Source organism: Pieris napi, chromosome 16 (assembly GCF_905475465.1).
Source record: "Pieris napi chromosome 16, ilPieNapi1.2, whole genome shotgun sequence".
NCBI classification, from domain to species: domain Eukaryota; kingdom Metazoa; phylum Arthropoda; class Insecta; order Lepidoptera; family Pieridae; genus Pieris; species Pieris napi.
The window spans coordinates 7,948,569-7,972,478 of NC_062249.1; the positions used below are offsets into that span (position 1 = coordinate 7,948,569).

The window sequence follows — 23,910 nt, forward strand, 5'->3', positions numbered from 1 at the left end:
AGATACGAATACTGCCATCTGTTAGACAATAGGATAAGTAAGGGTCATTAATACGGTCGAGGACCTTAGATTTATTTGCAATTGTAATTTGAAATCATCTCTAGTAATAGTTTCTGCCCTTTGGATTCAATTTTTTGTGTAAATTTTGATTAAAATGTGTTTTTTTCATAGGTTTTTAAAGCAATTTTAATTAAATATACAGCGTATTCATTATCATTACTACAGCTTGAATTTCAACTTATTTTAATAAAAAAATGATTTCAACATTAATCATTATAGAATATAAACTTTACAATACATAATTATTAAATTGTTGTAATACAAAGGAGCGTCATCTATTATCGACTGGCGAATACCAAGGTTCAAATGGTTGCCAAACGAGTGTATTGACCTCATCATTGGCACGTTTTACGTATCATTTTTGTATTGTTAATTTTATTGAAGCAATTCTTAATTGTTATCGTTGTAATTGAATACTTTCTTTTGTATTTAAATGAGGTAAATAATCGTTACTTGCATTATTATTGTTAAAGGTTATAAATGTATTTGTCATATGAGCTTAAGGTGTATGTGTATGACAGCAATTGGAGAACAAAAAAAATCGAAAATAAATAAGGCATTATGATCCTTTTTGTAAATTTTGTAGCGCTCAGTTTTATAATACATATATGTATATTATGAGATAATAATTAAAACTATCCTCGTATAGATACGTCTAGATACTTCCAAATCGTTTGCCCTCTGTTTTATAAAAAAAAATCTTTCTTCTTATTGATTTTTGATAGACTTATCGGTTCGGTTCTGTTCAGATAATATCGTATGAATACTGTAAATATTTTCTTTAAAGTAAATTTCTTAGGGATGTCTCGTAGTTCTTGATAATATTTCACTGTCATAAAAATAATTCACAGACGAAAGGTTTACTAGTAGCTACTTATATTATTTCAACATCTAAAAGTAAGCATTGATTAATTACATGCGCACGATTTGTCATTTAAATGATCGATAGTGCTTTGTGAATTAGAAATCGAGATATAATCTTGATTCTCAATATTAATTTCTTTATGCAAATTAATCTATTGGTTTTTGAATGTTTGACTCATTGGTCTACGCGAATTGATTTATTACTCTCCAGTATCCAAGTAATTAGTTTTTTATAAACCATAATACCTATTGTTTTGCTTTCCAATTATACTTGTGGATAAACGTATGGCTGCGTCTGTTGCAATGATTTTTTTAATATATTTTTGTCCTAATTACCTAAAACTGAAACTTCAACACACAGCGCTTTTTTAAATATCTTTTTTAGAGAGACAGGTTAAGTTCTTATTGTACAAGCGTAGTCGCAGGCATCTGCTAGTAATGTATTTTCAAACTCAAGTTTATCAAGCAAAAATAAAATAATTCTTATTTTGGAGCCATAGCGTCTAGACAGCTCCGGTTTATAGGCCTAAGAATGTATTTTTTCCTTTCTTCGATCATTAACCTCATACGCACTTATTGTGATAAATAAAATAACATATATTTCAGTTTTAGGTCCGTGTTATTCAGTGCTATATAATAGTGTTAACACATAATATTATACTAGATTTATCAAACAATATCAACTTTGATCAGTACCAATCGTGAGTTAAAAATATCACATGATTACTAAAACACCGAATGCTTATTAAAACAATACTAATATGATAAACAAGTAAATAATACATCAGCCCATAGACATAGCAGAACGTGTAATTCTATTAAAACGTGAGAAGTGAAGGAAAAGCAAATCAGTCAATGTACTAAGCACGGATATAGGTACTATTTATAGGCCACGACAGAATGACATAATGCGTGGGTCAGCGTCCTACTAAGCTATTTAATTTTAGCGCCATCTGTTGTCGAGTTGCGGAAATGAGGAAGGAGGTGAAGGACATTATTCGAGTTCATTGATTCCTTTGGGGTTCATAAGTACTTAGTCATTGTTAAAATCTTTAGTATGTCAATTTTCTATTGAACACTAGGTGGCGTGGCAAGCTCTTTAATTTTTATTAATAACACATTATATATAAACCAAGCATATTAAAGACTAAAATAAATTCTAATGTCTACGGGATACTATGAGTAAAGAGGTTACCTTTATCAATATTGTTTTTTAAATTCAAAACAGCAGAACTACTGCTTATTTAGTATAATATATGGGTATTCGCATAATAGCGGTATTCATACTTGCATAACTGAGGCCCTTTCAGCGGTTCAAGGTCGGAAGGGTCCGACTTCTAAGGGAGCCTCTTATACAATCGAATTCTCTTATGACATTATGTTTGGATTTATTCTACTTTAGTATTAATGAAGAATTTAATACTATTGTGTTCATAGCAATTTCATAAGAAAGGACTTCAATATAAAACTTATAATTATTGCATACTTACACTATTCCTTTGACTAGAAAATTATGAAAGTGATACAATGTTAGCTTCGGTAAGTTTATAAGCGTAAAAGCTTTGACAAAAACCAAGGATTAATTAAAACGTTAATTTAAATTAATCAAAACTAAAAAAAGTAAGTGAGTTATATAAATTTGGTGTTTTTCCGTCGCATGTAACTACTGTGAAATGACAGTAACAAATAAAAGTTTGTAAACGAGTTAAACGAGATATCTTTCGTAATAAGCTGGCTGTTATATAGCCATCCAGACATATCTTGATATAACCGATTATGTAATACTCGCTACAACATGCCATCCGATGCAATTTGTTGTTAATGAAATTACAATTAACAAAAATTATACACACAAGAGTTCCTGTTCTCTTGTGAAATAAAAAATCCCTTTCTTTGGGGTAAATAGAATTTTACGGCCAAAAAGATTTTTTTTTATTTTACCAATATATTTTTAATTACATTTATTCAATTTAGGAATAGAGTTAGCAATTTTTAACATACATATAATCTGATTATAATATGATATTTGTAAGCAGGTAATAAATTTTACCAAAGCCATATTAGCTGTACTAAGCTCAAATCTTCTTAAAATAGTTATTTAGCGCCATCTATCGGCCTCAAATGAACTGGTGACCTCAAACTTGAATTCGATATAGGTCACCATTCGCAGGTCGTACCCTACATTTTGGGCTAGCTCTCGATCGGCCCTAATCTGACCTCCCGACCTTGGGGTCTCAGGTTCATGCCAATAGGTCACTGAAAATTTCACGGTCTTTCCACCACGTTTTTGTGTTCTTAAAAGTTTTATTATACCCGTCAAAATATATTTTTAATGAAAGTTATCAAAAATTATAAATGAGATTTTAATGCTAAAACAAATGTTTTCTGTGGAAATAATCATAAAATGGTGAATATATATCCTATATATTTCAAATTAATCCCAGTATAATTTCAAGGCACACACATATAATTGTATATGTTGTATTATTATTGACTACGTTATTAGATCTATGAAAACTTATAGTTTTCAAAAGATTGTGTGATTGTGAAAAAAATAAGTTTATTGAATAATATTCGTTCACGTTTTTGTTTACTAAAATAAATATTTAAATTTCCTATAACACAGCATTAAACCGACTCAATAAGAACTCTCAAAAAGGCGAATTCAAGAGTTTCATATGAAACTTGTGAATTCGACCTCATTCACAATTTCACTAAATGTTTAACACAACTTCTAATTAACACGATATCGTACAATGAACCTTTGAAACTTTCGAACACTAGATACTAGTAAGGTACCTAAATCTTTTTAGTGTAATTTACGCCTTGACTTAATCTTTAATATGTGCATTGAATTTAATTGCAGCTGAAAATAATTACCTAATGGAATATTCAAAATCTAACATAATATTTTTTTATAGAACAGGGGGCAAATAGGCAGGAGGCTCACCTGATTTTAAGTGCTCATGGACTCCATTAAGGGCTCGCGATCGCATTGCCGGCCTTTTAAGAATTGGTACGCTCTTTTCTTGAACGACCCTAAGTCGAATTGGTTCCGAAATGCTTCAGTGGAATATTAAAACTTTCACAGTATTGCAGATAATATATCTTTAAGATAAAATGCAATTAAAGAATTTAAATGCTTTGTTCAATTAAATTACATATACGTAGCTTTGATGTACTGTTATATGCGAATAATGAAGCATTTGAAGTAAAATGTAAGTATTCACCAGAATGATAAAAAGTTATATAATTTAAAACGATTTAATGGACTACACTAGAGAACTTTTCAATCTAGCCACGTGGCAAAATAGGTCACCCATTATGTTATTAACAATAATCATTTGTCTCTTTCTAGTGGTGGATTTTTGAATAAATGGAGAGGGATGGATATAATGGTATGCGCTTCCCCAGTGAAACGAAGCGTTTTTCACTTACTTTTAAAGAAATTCAACCATTGTTAGTTTGCGCTGAAAGATTCATTCAAATGCTTTATTTTGCTCTTTTCAAATATTTTTAGTGCATTTTTTGCATATTTATTTCATAATGGATGAATTCTAGATTATTTTAGACAATGTAACATTACATTGCGGGATTTTTAGCTGCATATAATATAAATTCATGATATTCTTGAAAGTTATTTTACGATATTATGTTACAGTACAAACTTTTATTGGGATATTGTCTATAGTTTGTTGTTGTCACGTTTGATATGACACATCTCAATTAGGTAGCTTTGGAGATTTTTGTATGTAGGTACTATACATGAATGTATTACGTCTAAATTTAACCATACGTGTTCTGTAATATTTGTATACATTCATAACTTGTAGATAAACTTCCATAGTCAACATTAAGTAACATGTAATAAACGTTGTGACACCCGCGTCTATAGTCCATAGTTAGGGTTGCCAACTATAAGAAACAAAAATGTAAAAAGATCGAGCTGAATTTCTGTAGGTTTTATAGTTAACTTTAGAAATATATTTTTAAAAATTATAATGACAGGACGTCATGATAATTATAATATATGACTCATAATAATATATATTATTAGTATGCTTTTTGCATTCAACAATTTTTGAAGTTATACTTCTTTAGGCGCGTTATGAAAAATGTATGAGAGTGAAATTTTACGATGCGCGCGCACCGTGACACAAAATTAACAGAATGAAGTTGCCCACGGAAGATGCTACGGCATTGGACATAATTTAAAAACAACATTCGAATAATAATAGAATTTATGTTACACTGAATCTAAGAGAATAATAATAAATATTTATTTATTTAATTTTTCAAATGTAAACTGAACTTTATTGACTATAATGACTCCTTTTCCAGTCTTTGATTATTTAATTGTAATTAATTATTTACATGCAATCAAAAACTATTTTTAATAATGCCAAAGAAGTATAACTTCTTACGCGCGTACATAAGTACACGCACCCTTTTTATGAGCTACTGCCATCCTTATGTTAAAGTAAAGTATATGTTTCGACATAGTTTGCTTGAAAACGTTTATCTATTTCATAGTAACCGAGATATCGTTCAGTAGTATCACCTTTTTAAAATTGCGGTTTGATTCTTTGAATAAATATTACGTCTATTTTCTGTGTATTTTTAAAATTATTTATTTAAATAGTCATTTTCGGAATTGATACTCCATAATAAGGACATGGTTATATCCGTGAGTCATATGAAATTTTTCGAAGAACTCTTAAAAGATTTTAAAATTCTATTCGACAATAAGGTAAAAGTAAAAATTGAAATTTTATCCGCAACATGTAACATCCAATTAATTTGCCGAATTTAATTTAATGCAACGAGAATTTCGCACGGAACTCATCTTCACTAATTAACCAATTAAATTAATTAAAATTTCGAGTTGAAGAAAGGCGTATTAAGAATACAATGCAACAGTTGTTACATCATTCTACTTTCGAACCGAGTTGTGAAAACCTGCTAAAATCCACATAAAAACTTTTTTCACGACACAACACTGGCCACTTACACGTCACAACACTGAAAAAAAAAATTCGAATTCGAATAAGTGCACGGAATTCATAAGGCCCCGCTCACAACGACGCGATGTTGCAAGCGGGCCATCAAGGGAGCAACTAGGAAATGAACAGGCGCGAGGCACACTACCGCACGCTCCCACACTCAAGCACGTTATGTTGCATGTATAAGCTATACGTATAGGGAGGTGCGTTAAGTTAAGCACATGTATTTATTTAGACATAAGGTACTTTTTAATAAATTATTATATGCCTAAACTTTTTAAATTACACTGTCATAGAGAACTTTAGATGAGTAAAACCTGTAATCAACAACAATTAATGTGATAATTTTCAACGCACTGTTTCTATCTTTAATTTCAGTTTAAACCATAGCGGTTTCAAGAGAAAAATGTTACAGCTAAACAACAACCGTTATGTAATAACAGTACGCGTGAGTGGGACGCTAGCAGTTTCTAGAGGCGTTAGAAAGAGAGGTCCGACATTGTGTAACCCAACACAGGGAAAGCTCGTACGTACTTTCTTCGTACATGATTACCTTTGCGACTTGTTTGTGGAAAATTTGTGAGTGTGTGCGTGGCTTTTGAATTTCGAACGTAAGGTCGTAAGTGTGCGCGGGAAAATTTTCAATATGGCCCCTGTTTTGAAAATGTGTCGGAGTAATTTTCGGTGCTGTTACCACGTGTTTGAGTCTATTTTTGATGGAGCACTCGTTTGGCAGCAATTCGAGTTCAATGACATGGGGTTTGGCATATGTCTTGGACCTACTTTTTCACTGGTAGGCTGAAGTCCACAAAAGACGGAGTATTTTCATAGAAATATAAGTAGGACATGCGTAGTGGGAGTAACATCGGATTTTCCTCAAAAATAGTTTCAAGTTGAATCGTGGAAACAACTAGTTAGCAAAGTATTAATGAGTCGATATAACGAGAATTACATGAAAATGAGGACACGGAGATAGTTGCAAATTACAATAATACATTAATCATTTTTAGTGACGCCATTCGATAAGAGAGGGCGCTGAGTTAAATGTTATACGACTTGTTTTTCACTTAAACGTTATTATTATTATTGAAATTAGAAACGGGATGTTCCTTTTCAAAAACATTTTAACGATTTAATCGAAATAATCTGCTGCAAACGTAAAATTTACAAAAATATTTTAATTTTTTTGAGATATAATATTATTTTACCTTCTATTCAGCTACCTAGTTTGACATTGTTAAATTTATAATAATCTCATAACCCTAAATTTTAATTGAGCTTTGTCTCAAAATAGATGCATATACTGTAAATTGCTATTGCATCACAACGGAGGAAATGAAATAACAGACATAATATTTATATGTCCGTCTCTTCCTGTCGCGATAACGCTATCCTTGTCACACTTGAGGAAAATCCTATTTGCGCGGCGGAAGAGAGTGACGTCTGTCTACGCCGCTCTTTCATTAGCGTTAGAGTGTATTCCTGTTTCGCTTTTGCAAGGCAACAGAGTGCGTTGACCTGTCCTTGTTGCCTCTGTGTGCAGCCTTGCTTTACAGTTATACGCAGAATATGTATGTGTGTGAGTGTGCATCGTAAGGGCTGATGCACACGAAGTCAGAATTTTTTCATGTTACCTAATGTTTCGTGTATATTGTAATACCTAATTATATATTTTTCGTTTTTATGTGATTAAATCAAACCTCTTACTGCTGGCTCTTATTAACAGTTATCCTTACCTGAAAAAGAAAAAATCAATTAGAAAAGCCGTCATACGTCAATATATATGTATATTTAAAATTATCATTATTACACTAATTGTGTAAATTATATCTCATTACATATAAATAATATCGTGCAATTAAAAACGTAATTAGTATTTAAAAATACTAAGCTTAAAGATTTATAAAAACATTACCAGTTTGATGCATCTTCCAACGCAAAAACGCAATGAAAACACTAATGAAACGAACCTAATGTACATACGTATAAAAAAAAGTTGCGTCAGAGCCCATAAAAAATGTCTGCTAGGCGTCAACGCGTTACATCACTGCTTGCACATGTGTGCGTAGCGCTGTATCGGCACGTGCTTGATTCACGTGTACACACACATAGACATTCTTTTGTGGTATGTAGGCTTCATACCTTAATGAGTACTTTTTTAAAAGCGCTGAAAAGGGAAAACTCTTTGGTCCGCTACTAGGCCTTTGAATCTAACGTTCTCTATTTAAATTTTACCTTGATTAGATTTTTAAAAAATTCTAGAAATTTTCTCACGTCAAAGAAGTGTTGAAGTCGATTTTATTTTAATTAATGATACCAAGTGTTGCGATTCAAACGTCAAGGCGGTCATTAAAGTTTAAAATTTCTATATTAAATAAAATGGAATTTAAAACAAATGACTTTGAATTAATTGCCCGAACATTTTATAAACTGTAAACCATTAAAATGGTTACAATTAAAAGAATCCAGTATAACTAATTTATTTTGAAATACTATAAAAGCAATTAAATAAAACAGCGTGTTTAACAGTTGAATCACTAAAATCTATTATCCTTGAATGAGCTTGCATTTGCATTAAACCTAATATTCACTTCGCGAAGTAATTATATACCTACCACAGATTATACTATTCAAACGAATATTATAATATTCTTTTATGGAAGAAGTAAAAACCTTCCTAACTGAAACACTTGCTTGCAAATTGAACCAAGGATATATAATATATAATAATATTCCATAACTAAAGCCCTCTATATGCCTTTAGAATTGTTGTTCTATTAAATAAAAAAATTAAAAGGAAGCCAAGCTTCTAATACCTGTATACTGAAAAGGAAAACTATTATACAATAGGCCAAAAATATATTTGTTCTTAAATAAGTTTGTTGTTTATGGTTGATGATAAAATTTAAAAAAAAAACCTGATTGAAAGACAGTCTTAATATGACGTTTAGTTTCCAAGAAATATGGACTATATACAGATACAATTTATTTTCTTTGATTATACCATATCTCTAAAACGACTAAACCGATTTTGATGAAACTGACTGGTTACTAAGTTGAAATATACCTGATTGAAGTATTGATATGACGTTAACTTTCCGGGAAATATGGACTATAAAGTTACAATTTATTTTAGGTATTTGAGTATAACATATCTCTAAAACGACTTAACCTATTTTTATGAAACTGCAGATTGCAGTCTTAATATGACGTTTAGTTTCCGGGAAATATAGACTATATATATTATTTATTTGAGCACGCACTTGTTATTATTAGGTTAACTCCAACAACAACAACCTCCTTTTTGGAATCAGTTAATAAACAAAAGACGTGTATAGCGATTTCCAATCTATAAATGATACCTGACCTAGCTTAAACCTTACGTTCTGACATAGTACGCATTGACTCATAGTTACACAAAGAACTGTTTAGAATAAGAATTATAGTTATTAAATCTATGCTTGATTCATCAACTCTTTGATCTATGGCGAATGATGAGCCTTATTTAACATTAAACGAAAGAGGTTTTATTCTTCCATTATATTCTTTATTCAATTTAGTTTAGAAATATAAACCTAATGAATTTAAATGTTCCATTTTTAAATTGACGTTATACATAGAAGATTGTGTATATCCTTCGTAAATTTAAAAAAAAATACTTAATTTACTTTACCTCAAAACTAATATTTGACAAAAAAAATAAATGTGGGATAGCCTATATATAATATATTTAAATTTAAATTATTCAATTCGAAAGTATCCGGAGCGCGGGCAAAGAAACACGCTTTATTTTTCTAATATTCTTATAGAAATCTTATTAAATAATTTTAAAATAATATTATAATTTTTAATAATAACTAAACGATTTATTGTATAATCATAATTTTAAATTTAATGAACTCAATGCAAATTACTGAAAATAGTTACTTAATGTATGTTTTATAACGATTGTCTGGAAGAAATTGCTTTTAGCAGTAAGACCGGCCATGCACATCCTTTGTCTTTATATTTATTGTGATGTAAATAAAGTGTTATTATTATAACGGTTTTATTAATAGTTATCAGCTTAAACCTGACCTACCACAACTTCTAGATAAAGTAAAAACACAATTACACTGTTCTTATATGGAAAACCTATTTTAGAATAACACCGTGTAAACTTACGTACTTAAACGAATTCACGAGTCACAAAAACAAATAAATATAGGTGGTATGGGTTGCTCGATAGACGAAAAATATGGCACAGAGCGCCCCACGCTTTTTCACAATAATACCAGTATTTTTTGTTCATTACCATTTTCAGCCTAAATTAGGAATTATTTTTCACTTTTTAGTTTGATGTGCTTTAAAAGCGTGTTTTATAGTTTTTTTTAACTATATTAATTTTCCACTTTTTAGTCCTAGCAGCAATACGTGTTGTCTCAAATTAATCGTATTGCTTTGTGGACTTAAAAAAAATTTCATTGTTTTTTCGAGATAAACCTATGAAATTATTATATTATCGCTGATTCTTTATAAGTGTACAAAGTTTGAATTAAATCTGTCCGTTTAAAGTGGGTCAAAATTTTGTTACATACATACATACATACAGGTGAAGCTAATATAAAGCGTGTAAAAACAGCGTAAAATGTACTCATAGTACAGATCAATAAAAAGTACATTAAAATTATCAAACAGAACTTCAAAAACAAAACACAGACGCCAAATATCACAGCGAAAAACAATATGACAGATAATCATTCTGTTTTTATGTAATGTATTCTGTCACTTCAAGATAGTATGACTCAAAACACAGTGTTGCTGGTGACAGCAACTTGAAGCTGAGTTGGGCTCATCTTTGATTAAAGTGATTATGTTTATTTCTTTCATATGTGTGTGTAATTTAACCAAATAAACGTTTTTTCTTTCTTTCATTCGATATGTGCCTAGATTCATGTCACTAAGTGTTGCCAATATTGAAATTAAAGCTACTTTTTGAGATACGAGGGCGGTCCAATTTACCTTGCTTTCCCCTACTAACGCCACGAACGAAACTAAATCATTATGGACTTCTGACTCTTTCCATCAAATTGTGTTTACGATACGATGAAAAGAGAGAGATATAAAGTCAAAACGCTGCAATAGGATTGATTTATTTTTATGTACAAGGATGTTAGAGTCATAACTTAGGGCTCAGTATTCCTCGTAGTTTAACATTCAGAAATAGCTAAGGTACTAGACTAGTCAGCTAAGTATGACTCCTTAAGACACGCTGGAGCTTACTTAGCGCTATTGTCTCTGAAACTGTGCGTAAGAAAAAGCTAGAATATTTAGAAGGTCGTAAGGAAGCTTTTTGAACTTTAGTATTAACGCGTTTCAATGCAAAAGCTAACAGATGCTAGAAATTAAAAACTTTGTAAGAGAATCTGGTTTTTAACAAGGTTATAATTATTGAATGCTTTTTAGAACGTATACCAGTCCTATAAATCTAGATTGCGCTAAGAATATTTGTAATACGGTTTAATAGGGCCAGATGTGCTCCAAATTGATTGGACAGAGGCACTTACGACTTGCATACCAATGTTATAAGAGTACACGGAATTACGAGAAATTTTATATTACCTTATAAAGTTTGGTTTATTTATCTATATATTATGTTCTATATAGAGCAGTGTAAGGCCGTAGGTTCGAGCCCCGGCTGTGCACCAACAATTTATTTCTATGTGCGCATTTAACATTCGCACGAACGGTGAAGGAAAATATTAAAACGGCTAGCCTTAGACCCAAAATGAAGACGTGTGTCAGGCACAGGAGGCTAATCACCTACTTGCCTATTAGATTGACAAATGATCATGAAACAGATAAAGAAAATTTGAGGGCCTGACCAAAAAGGTTGTAGCGCCATTGATTTATTTATTGTATTGTATAGTGTATGTCTTATGGCCACAGATCTACTGGGTCGCGTGCCTGATATGCTATTATGGGTCCTATGTAAAAAATTAGATGATATGACATTACTTTATCTACTATAATTAATAATATACATAGAAAGAAATTACAAGTAAAAATTTCGACATGGAAAAAACAAAAGCTAGAAAAATAATAAAAAACTTAATCATCATTAATTAATAAACATGATTATACATAAGAAGACTATTATTATTATTAATAATGTTAGTAATAATGAATGACAGGAGCATTATATTATATACCATTAGCCTATTCAGGAGCATTAGCTAGTTGGTATTAGTTTAGGCAGAGAGGTTTAAGTTAAGTTCCAGAAAAATGATTGTATTAAGTTCTTAGAAGGTCGTGTATCAATGTCCATTTGTATCAAATCCATCATCGAACGTTGAGGCAGAATGAGAGTCATCCTTTGCTTTGTAAGGCACACGAACCAGAGGTACCTATTTCAGAAACCATTAGGGGCCTTCAAGAAAAGATTCCATTGCCTGAAACGACACGCACCCGCCCTCGGCACTGCAGCTGTCCATGGGCGTTATCACATGTATATCATTTTTATTTAGGTAGGCTGATGACTTAATAGAAATACCAGGAAAAGACTGGCTAAGGTTGAAAGCCTTTACCCAAGAGGGGTATTTATCCACAGGCGACATTTAGCTATAATTAAATACTAACAACTTTTGAAATGGAAGTCAAAGATATGGAAATGAAAAGATTTTTTTATTATTTATTATAAATAAACGAAAGTTATGTGAAAGTAGTCCCTGGCACTAGCTATTTAACAGATGACAAATATAAATGTTGTTAATGATATAATTTGAACTATTTAGTTTTAGAACCTTTTTGCTATACAAGGAGGTATTTAATAACGATGTGAATAAACAAGGATCAGTTGGCATAGATGATTCATAGCTTTACACTAATATTATAAAGTCTGCGATACTATATGTCATACAAAAAATATTCGTAATTTAAAAGTCTATTTACCGAGAAAAGGTTTAGGCTACAGAGCATCGTGCTACGGCCGAATTAATGCGGAAACCGCAGAGCACTTTTTTTTAAATAAATTGTTATTGCACAAAGACACAATTTAACTAGTATGATTTAAAAAGGGCTGCGGAGATGATTGATTTAAACATTCCATAATAACGTTTTAATTTCTTTAAAGTGTGCACAAAATATTTATGAATGTATAGTGTTCACGTGTTTTACAAAAGAAGAGTTCTCAATCTCTTCATTTAATTGTGAATAAATGAATGAAAACAAAAGTATACAACGCATTTTCTTTAAAATCGTCATTTAAAGAGTAAATCGAAAGGAATATCGTAAGTGCATCAGTTGCACATTGAAAATAGCTAGAATGATTAAAAATACGACATTGACCAAATTGTAGCTGCATTATGCAGATACTAAACACTGTATGTGCAGAATTGGTAATTTAACTAACACATGGACATCTAGTTACGTAAATTTTCTATAGGTACGCTTGTGACTACACCCTTCTCTTTTGAAATAATCCTATGGAGTGTTATCGTTTAAATTTTTATCGACGAAAAATCGATCGTCGAAAAATTCGTTCGTTCAAAAATGCATAAAAGTACTCGTAACGTTTCAACATGAAGTTTTTTTTAAATGAATAAAATCTTCTATACGCAATGTAATAATTTAATGACATAATAACAAATAGGAGGTATATAAGCTATATACTAAATAACAATACATGTTAATAAGTCTATGGTAGAAAAGTATTCAAACCAAAAACTATTTTCTTTTTAAAATATATCTTGTTTAAAAATCCTTCATACAACGTCGTAACAAATAAAATTATGTAATTTTTCTTTTGTTGGCGGCCTTGTTTTATTTTTAAACATTGCTCAAAATATAAGTTAAGTTACTGTAAGCACATTACATTATTAATTACTATTTCAATGTGAACACAAAACAGCGTTTATTAATGATCATATAGTATCAGATGCATTCAACAATTATTCTTGGCTAATATCGCATTGACTAGTCACGAAAAACCACGCAGTGTGAACGCCGAAAAAAATACACATAATACAACGCGATGCGCTTGACGCTAGTGTGCGTCACAACCATGTGTGCGTGTGACCCACTTACGAACGCGTTCGTCTAACTTCGGTCGTTTCCGACGACTCGCACGTTTACCGCCATCTTATACTCGCCCAGTGTACATTGACCTATGCGCGCTGAAGTCGGAACCATTTAAATGGACAGATAAGAGGTCAATGTATATTGGCCAACTAAATTACGTACATTGTCAAATGTTTACACCTCGATTTCACTGATATCATCGTCTTTCGTTTGTTTTACTTCGGAAGTGGTTTACTTTCATTTTCACTCTAATTTAAACTGATAATATGTGGTTATCTGATAGGCAATGTAATTCTTGAAAACGCACATGCATTGAATAAATAATATAGTACCTACTTCCTATAAAAGTATAGATTTATTAGTTCGTATATTTTTTTATTTATGAAAGAGCCTAAGGATGAAATGATGCTTTATGAAAACATAGTAAAGGAAAGTACAGCACAATATAATTGTAGTACTTTAGGTACTGCGTTATTATATCTAATATGAATGTACCAAGATGGCCTGTTTCGATTAAAATAATTAATCTATGCGACTATTACGCAATAAAATATGTTATCAAGCGGAAACAAATAAGGAAATTTGGAGCAGGTGCGACTTGTTTTTTAAATTCCCTACTTTTAGAATTATGTACACGATAATAATATCATATAGCCCTTCGAATTAATAATAATGAAGGTTATTTTAAAATGTTGTCTATATTCTCTTCCGTGGCTAAATAATTCTTCTTAAAACATACTTAAAAATCAGATATCTTATATTCAATAAAACGCTAATTAACGCCAAAAATCCCGAGAGAAATTACTCTATCAAATTATCGGGTTGGTAATGGCGGAGTTATTTCGCAGGACCAGTACTGCCCTGCGATTCTGTAACTCACTTTTGTGTGTGAAAAGGTGGGAGCTTGTAGTTTATTGTTTATCAGAATGCCAAATCATAAAATGACTGCTTCAGGACTGATTTGAGAGCGACCGCCGATGCGAAAACCGCTATGTGAGTTCGAAAAGTGAGTTACAGAATCGCAGGGCAGCACAGCGGAAGAATTATGTTCTAGAATATGGCCGTCTTCTTTCTACCCAAGGCCCAGATATGTGTTACTTCGCACTTACGATTTTAGGATCCCATTGTATAGCTTAAACAAATAATATCACGATCTCTATAGCGATTTCGTCACTACGCAAACAGGCGGAGAAAACCATGAGTCAAAAATAACTTTCACCGTTAGATAATGAACCGGTTGTTCGAAGGTTAGCTTTGACTTTTTAATGGTATATAAATGTTAGGCACAAGACAAAAGTATGTGTGTCCTGTAGGAATTCCATCACACACCCATGGGTTTGGGTTACACACACACAAGAATTACTCATATTGTTGTAACATTCGGTGACGGACATCACGCAGATGCGTGATTAAACCTTGAGCAGTGTTGGCCTAGCGGCTTCAGCGTGCGAGTCTGTTCCCTGAGGTCGCAGGTTCGATCCCCGGCTGTGCCAATGTACTTTATTTCTATGTGCGTAATTACCATTAACTCGAACTGTGATTGACAGTTGAGCATGAAACAGATACGAAAATCTAAGGTGTGAAAAATATTTTTTTTTCCTCTTGTATGTATGTGGAAACTGTTTAATAGTAAATGGAACTTTCAGTGGTCTCGCTGACGTGACTAGAGAAGTAAAAGACACTGAACGTTACTAAGCCCATAAATATCGTAAATCTTTTTTAATAAAAGAAATAATAATACGCAGTTAAATATACCACTAGGTACTTTTTATTAGATGCTAATACTGACAAATAGGAAATAGTGTATTGATTAGGATAGGCTCAAAAATAGCAGTCATCGCGGCCCATGAACACTCTCTTTAGTGGGTGCGTTGTCGGTCTTTGAGGGAGGAATATGCTATCTGCTGTAGTAGTTATGGGAAGTCAAATATTGATTCGAATTCGCGTAAGGCGCAGCATTTTCACGTCATTGATTTTTATTGCTAATATATGGCTTATTTGTACATATAAAATTAGTCTCTTTTCATTAGAGCTTAAGAATAATTTCGTATAAAGGGACTAATAACTACTTTAGTGAAATCAAGAATAGAAAAGCGAATTCTGTTATTGGGTTCGTTTGTGAATGTTTCAGCAATAAAATAAACCCAGAACCTTCGAATTAATCAAAGAATAATTCCATCGCTTAAAACATTAATAATCGTAGACGTAAGTGAAATAAAAAGAGAGAAATAGTAAATCCTGGCAATAATATTTAAGATTCTATATTGCAGTTAGCACGAGAGGAAAGATACAAGCAAAACTAACAAGCTAAACATATCAATTAAATTTATGGTAAAATAAAAAAAACTATAGTTACGAAATGGAAAACTTCTCATCACGGTGAATAAAACAGCAAAGTATAGTCCCAAAAATGATGATTAATAAGCAAAATATTTGATGGTCAATACTAAAAGTCCGATCAATTGTAATCGCGTGATACCGAAATACGGTGAAGGGCGCAATTAAGTAGTATTAATTAGTATCCTGCTGAATATACGAGAATCATCTTACAGCCAATTAAGATTTGAACACGATAATCGATCGATGATTTTGATAACAAATAATAAAACGTCTATAAGTGTATGCTATTATCACAGAACTTTCCTTAACACACCTAAATATAAGAAAATCAAACAAAATTCTTGCGACACATTCTAGACTTATGAAAACAATATTAGGTCCTATTTATCTCTCTACCTCTAGGTATAAAATGTTTCGTAGTAAATTAATGATTGATGTGATAGAACATAAAATGTACTTAGCATGTCCTGTCCATAAATAAACATTGTCATTTCAAATGTTCGAATCTCAACGTACCAAAGAGTTGGTAATATGTCAAAGTACATTACACTCAAAGTTGCGCAATAGACGCACAGACTGTTAGGTTGATAGATAATAAAATTTATTAGAGGCGGTTTCCATCTTATTACTTTTTTATTATGTGCAACGTATTAATAAATAAATAGTGTAATTGATTTTAATAACAACATATATAGTAAAATAGTTTATTTAAATAAATTAAACACACAACAGATACAATTTTAAATTTTACTTTGCATCAAAAAATGTTGCATTCGCACTTATATTCTGTCGCGTGTCTTTACAACCTTGGTGTAAGGTTGTTCACATTGATGGGAAAACTATTGATAAGCTGTGGATTTTCGACGCCATTTTGAAATCGGTCTTAAATAATTTCGTTATATTCCACTTATTTTAATGTTAATTAGTCGTCATTTAGAAGACACACATTGCAATTAATGCAATATTGGAATGATCTCGCGCCTGGTCACATGACCCATTGTCATAGAAATTCAACTGTCGAAAAATACTTTTGTAAAGGGCCCGGGCATACAATTCTTCCCATGACTATAATTTGTAAATTTTCACGTCAGTGCTGCCAGTGTAGTTATATTCAATACACTTGGTTCTTATTGGTGTAGTTTCAAATTTCAAGAATAAGACCTTTTTGTTTAAAAATCTTAGGTTACTGTTTAGTGTATTATTGTTTAGCTTATTCAAATTTGTTTTTTTTAGAGTTTGACGATTTAGAAATTTCGTAAATACTTTGTATTAGGTATGTTTTGCAATGCAAATAGAATACTTGCAATTGATAAATTATTGGTAAGTTTTTTTGTAAGTCGTTTAAATATAAGTAAGTTTCCTATTGTGAGCAGTGCTAGCCTAGCAGCTTTAGCGTGCGAGTCTGTTCCATGAGGTCATAGGTTCGATCCCCGGCCGTGCACCAATGGACTTTCTTTCTATGTGCGAATTTAACATTCGCTCGAACGGTAAAGGAAAAATATAAAAATAACGGTAAATCCATTAAAAATATGTTAAAGTACTTCATCGTAGTGTGAATAAGAAAGAAGTAGTGCGCATTAAAAATGGAACTCAAATCTATGATTTAACGATAGAAGGGTCGCACATCCGCACTTTTGCGCTCATAGATAGAGCGGCCTTGCGTGGCTGTTCAACTCAGTCTCAGTGACATACTTTTGACTTGGCTACGAGCCGTCAGCAGACACACGCCAAATTCAACCTTATTTCAAGTCAATAACGCTCTATTTAGTATGAAAATCTTGTACTGTTTTAATTGAGACGCTCGTAGTGCTATCCTGTCGCGAATTTCGAAATTTTAAAATTTTATTTCGCGTAAAGCTCTTTTAATGAGGAAAATAATTTGTGTCATCTTGTAATAAGAGATGGCGACACTTGAACAGTTTTTTATAAATTAGGATTGAAAATTAAATTAAAATAATATTTTTATTAAATATTATAGTGAAGTAACATAGATATTTATATGTAATATTCCAGATTTCTATTAACAAAAGTTTACATTAAAGTAGGCAAATGTTATTATAACTTTTTATGTATCCTACTCCTTGAAGTTTCAAAACTAAATTCTGATCAAATAACGGAGTAATCTCCTGTTTTTAGGAAAATATTAAGTAATACAATAATAAAAGCAAGTGCATAAAATTATTACAGACTATAACACCTAGAGATTAAATACTTTTTGGGCAATTTTATCATTATATGGTTTAAGACATACAACAGTAAATGTAAATTAAGTTTTTTTTCTGATCATAAGTGTACATTAAGAGACCTACATAAATAAATTATAATTTGATAAGGAGCAGTGTTGCCAGTGTAAGCAATTCTTAACCGTGCGTTCAGATCCCCAAAAATGTGTGCAAATCAAACTTTCTCGTACGTCACAAAAAATCGACGACACGTGTCACACAGTGCCTGACACTTGACTATAAAATTTTATAATCTATGGAACAAATGTAATCTGTGGCCATTTTGGCGCCACTTGATTAACAAACCTTAAGAATGAGAAACGGTCTATCAAGGACAAGCGTATAACCCGGTTTCGCCTATCAATTGTATAAAAAAATAGCAATAAGTTGCGACAATTTCAATATGCCGGGTTTCGACATCCGTCTAAGGTCGAGTTTCACTTCGTTTACAACAATTGGACGGAAATTGGTTTAGTGACAATTAACTAAACTTATACGCGATATACTTATAACTTTGCAAAGTGTTTAATAGTAAAAATAAATAAATCTAAATTCATCCAATCAGTTATATTACAAAAAAATCGTTATTTTTTTTGTATATACATATAACAAATAGGCAGAAGTCTCATCTGATGTTAAGCCGCTGCCCATGGACACTCACATTTCCAGAAGGAAAGTGCGTTGCCGGCTTTTTAAATTAGATTTGTTAATTTAGTATATATTGCATTCTCTACGATTTTAAATACCAGTTTGACAGATGAAAATCTAAATTAAAAAGAAATGGGCCGGTCACTAAGACACAGTTCGCAAATGTTTTAACATGCTTAAATAAATTTTAAATAAAAACATCGGACCTTGGATAACATTAAATTCTTCGACACAAGTACGTAGAACTTGTTAAAGGTAGCTAATAGTTGTTTTAGTCAAGTTATAACCAAGCCCTTTTGCCGTTTCTCGAAATATCCTTCTATCCCTTCTTGCATTAGACTCTACAATGTATGACGTCACAGAGCATGTGAGCCAGCACGCACGAATATATTAGCTCTAGGAGGTTGTTTGAGAGGGCGAGTTGACTGACGCCAGTACGATTTTGTTAATGTTTGAAGCTTTAGTAACTTGCTGCCCTTATATGGATTTAACAAAAGTGTGTTAGACCAATTCTAAAAGTTCAGTGGGTTTAGATTGAATGTTTAGCCAAGAAATAGAATATTTAATTACTTATTCGTTATTTCGTACTGTTAATTAAAAAATTCATGAGTGGTTGCTTTGTGAAACACGTTAATACTTTTTAAAATGAGCATCTAATTTTTTAAATTTGTGACTTATAATAAACCATCGGTTTTATTTGTTTCTAAGATCCCATACTATCTAAGATGAAAATAAAGGGATTCCTTCATTGTCATACAATAAACAAAGAAAACTCACTTCCGCTGTCATAATATTAATTTACATAATTTATTTTAAAAGTTTAGAATCCGGTAGACATTCTATTAGAAATTGTGACGGAACATATAATTATGCAACGAGTTAAATTAAAATAGAGACAGTTAATAATAATTATTATATATGATAATTAATAATTTAAAATTAAGTCTTGTAATATGTTTTTGCAATATTTCTTCTACCTTCTCTATGATTTAGTACATACAATCAGTAACCTAGTACCGGTTCGGTAGTAAACGCTCCAGCAGCGCAGGCGCACGCACACATGAGCCTAACATTATCATATTATCAGTCGCTAGTCGAACTACTCGTACGTACTCGAGTATGTTACGCATGCACATAGATACGTGATACTGCGCTTTAATGCACTTGATAGTTTAAATTCTAAATCTATTTTTTTTTAACTATATTTAGTTTCAATTTTACTCTTAAATATTCAATCAAACAGAAAAACATCAAATATATGAAACTATTTAATATGACTTCTAGTTGGAGCCTTTAATGTACTAAAGATTACCTCTGCGTTACATAAATACTAAAATTATGTAATTTCTCATCAGTTTTGCCCTTGAACCTTGACTAGTTAGTTAACGACGTAAAATTACGTGTTAAAGCGACATTTATCATATTAATAATTTTAGCAAACTATAATGTACATACCCAAATTTTAATTAAAAGTAGTGTGTAAATAACGTTATTTTTGTAAACGCTCATTATTTTTGTTTATATTTCAGTAAAACAATTTTATTATTAAAACTTAGCTTTAAAATGAGTGCCTAAAACAAACATAAAACCGGCATTTTATCTAAATAAGAGGACGACCTTAAAAATATCTAAAACGGCGATAAACAGATGTCAATAAACTACGAAGGTTGCAAGTACCAAGACGAGGCGAGCGCGCATCGAAGTACCAGCTAAATGGGTCTTGGCCAGGCAACTTTTTCTTGCGTTTAGACTTAGTGCTAGCTGTCATATGTCATGCTCTCCTAGTTGCCTAGTACTTGCGAGCGTTAGATTTTCATTTAACTTTAGAATTTTGACAATAAGTGAAGGAAAATATCAGGGAATATTGTTTGTTCTTTATTTAAGAAATTACGAAGCAGAATTCCTCCCAAGGTCAATAATTAAATTTTTGTATAGAATAACTTTGTTAATAAAATGATTGATTAATAAGAAATCAGTGGCTTTAAAATAACACAGATAATGATAACATTCTCTGGTTTATTTAAAATGTATGAAGTACAGATATTTCAATTATGTTCACGTAAAGTGAGCCTCATTTTCAATATAAAACTTAAATTGAAGTATGTAATTCATGAAACATGATGATTCAAACTTGCTAAGTATATAAAATACGTCAATACTAAGAGAATATGCTAAATTAGCTGACTCTACATAATATACTTGTAGTTGTAGATAGCCGCATCCTAATTTAGGTTAGTGCTCTTCTAAGAATATGCGTTCCTGGTACTTCTAATTGTAAGCGAGCTAGCTTTTGTTTAGTTTTCACACTACCTACTAAATAAATAATAAACTTTAGGTTAACTGTTTTAACTTTGTTAATTTTTTATGCGTTTAGTTAGACACTGTTTAGAATATCTTTTTGATTAACTACTAAATAGCGAACTTTGTTTCGTCTTAATATGATTTTTGCTTAGCCTACCTTTTTAGTAGCTACAAACCAACTTTGGTTTGTACCCCATAGAGATTGTTCGCTTTTCCGGAATAAAAACCTAAGTAGTGCACTTGTATACTTGTACTTTTGTTTGTATACTTTTAAATTTTTCTCTTCATAAAAACATTTCTTAGTGTTCAAGGAATAAATAAAAAAAATATATTCAAATAGGTCCAGGTCTATTTTACGATTAATTTTTATGCATTGTTAATATTTGTTACTTACGGCATCTCTATACTGCAATCAAAATTAATTACTTACGCGATATTGTTTACGAATACGTATGTAATTCGATATGTATTGCACTTTTGCGATAATACAGATTGTATAATATATGTCTATTTTGCAATAAACATGTTTTGTTAGCAGTTATACGCTATTACCACATAATTAATATACCACAAAATTACGAAGTGATCCATTTTTTAAGCCCTATCTTAAAATACTATAAAAATTTCCCAATAGCTTAAAACAGAAGAATATTTCTTGTAAATTTCGATTTCGCCCTTGATTTGAGAATTGGCTCTAAATGTAAAATTAGAAGCATTTAATGTATATTTCTTTTTTGACGTTCATAAGTGTATTGTGTTACGTATATGAATAAATGATTTTTGACTTTGACTTTTGTTTTGTCTTTATTAAAATTTATAAATTTCTACAGTACTTTTAAATTTCGATAACTTCCTAGAAATTAAATAATATTTTTGTGATACTTAAATCTGATTTAACAACAACTAACTTAACAATGCATCTTTCAAGATCTGTCGAGTGTTCTAAAAATTTCAATCTTAGTCATATAATCCCGATATATAACCTATTTGTCAAAAAACTCTTTTCTATGACTCCGCATTACCTAATCATTTTATGCAGACAATTGCAGGCTACTAAGCATTGTAATGTCTATAAGCTGGGTGATGATTATAAGAAGCAACGATACAGTTTAGTTGCGTATCGTTACTCGTTACGCAACGACTCACGTTAAACCGGATCACGTTTGCTTTCTTGCGTTAAATGGCATACGTTGTCCTTTATTTTTACTCTGTGAAAGTTTTATGTCAATTATTTTTAATACTTATCGTTTATTGATTAAAGAAAGTAAAAGGTAGCGATTCCTGTGGAATGCATTTGTAAATGAAAGTTATTTTTACGCAAAAAAATTTTGATTCTATACATGACAGTGAAAGCTAAAACCAATGCGTAGGCGCGATCTTCCACACAGATTATAATGTTTAACCTAATGTATTATAGTGGTCCGATAGTTTATCATACTACCTGGGTATGTACAATAGTGTTATTTTAACTCCTAAAATTGTGAAATTGTGTTGTACTTTTACTTTTAAAAAATGATTTTATAGAAGTATAGTCCAAATACAACTGGCATAAAATAAATTTTACAAGCATAATAAGAAAAAAATAGGAATCTTTTTAAATGGAGCGGCAGTTAGTAGGTAACTCTTGTACGGTTATATAGAATAGCTGACATGTCAATGACCAGTTAACAGATAATACCCTTACGGTAATACGATTACAGTTACAGCAATGTTTTATTTTGAAAAATCTTTTTGTTTGCGGAGCCATTGTTCGATTTTTGAAGTAGGTTATGTGGCTGTACTGTTTTATAGTATTAGTTGTTTTTTAAATCTAGATTGACTTATAATATAAAAATAAGTCGGGTTTTCCTTCCTGACGCTATAACTCCAGAACGCACGAACCGATTTCCACGGTTTTGCATTCGTTGGAAAGGTCTCGGGCTCCGTGAGGTTTATAGCAAAGAAAATTCAGGAAAAATTTAACAGAAAAGCGGGATCACCAAACGAAATGTTACATAAAACGAAGCCATCTGGTGGCGAAACGGAGTTCGCCGAGTTTGCTAGTTGACTTATAAATATACTTTGATGACTCTAAAATAAGGGTCTATTAATATGAAAATCATAAAACTCATAATTAAAAAAAGAATTATTACCTTATTTGTCTCTCTACAATGCAGCTTTCTTTTTAATAATAACAAGTCATTATTTTTATTTGTAATCATTATTCGTTTAATATCGTGTCTGAGACAGTCGTATCAAAAATACCAAGTGTGAAAAGCCTGAATTACGCAAGCACGAAAGATGGAGTTACCGAATTTTAATTGGCGACTTTCTTTCTTACGCAATAAAATAAGAAACAATTATGTATTAATATACCGGAAACCAACTTTCTATATGAGATTTTTATGTGATTTCGCCCACGCTATCTCGTTATA

General features: G+C 31.4%; 1 protein-coding gene across 11 annotated transcripts in view; it reads right to left on the reverse strand.

Annotated features, from left to right (window-relative positions):
• LOC125057207 (probable nuclear hormone receptor HR3) overlaps positions 1-23,910 on the reverse strand; it is an 85,807-nt gene that overhangs the window by 32,148 nt on the left and 29,749 nt on the right. Inside the window, exons 1-2 of one of the 11 annotated variants that reach the window (XM_047660738.1) lie at positions 5,936-6,044; positions 2,162-2,163 (exon numbers count right to left, since the gene is read on the reverse strand). The exons of 8 other annotated variants lie outside the window; for them this stretch is intronic. The gene's annotated coding sequence lies outside the window, so the exon portion shown is untranslated. Of the gene's footprint in view, positions 1-2,161; positions 2,164-5,935; positions 6,060-23,910 lie in introns of those variants that run through there. 2 more of the 11 variants (XM_047660734.1, XM_047660735.1) reach the window with 2 other exon arrangements.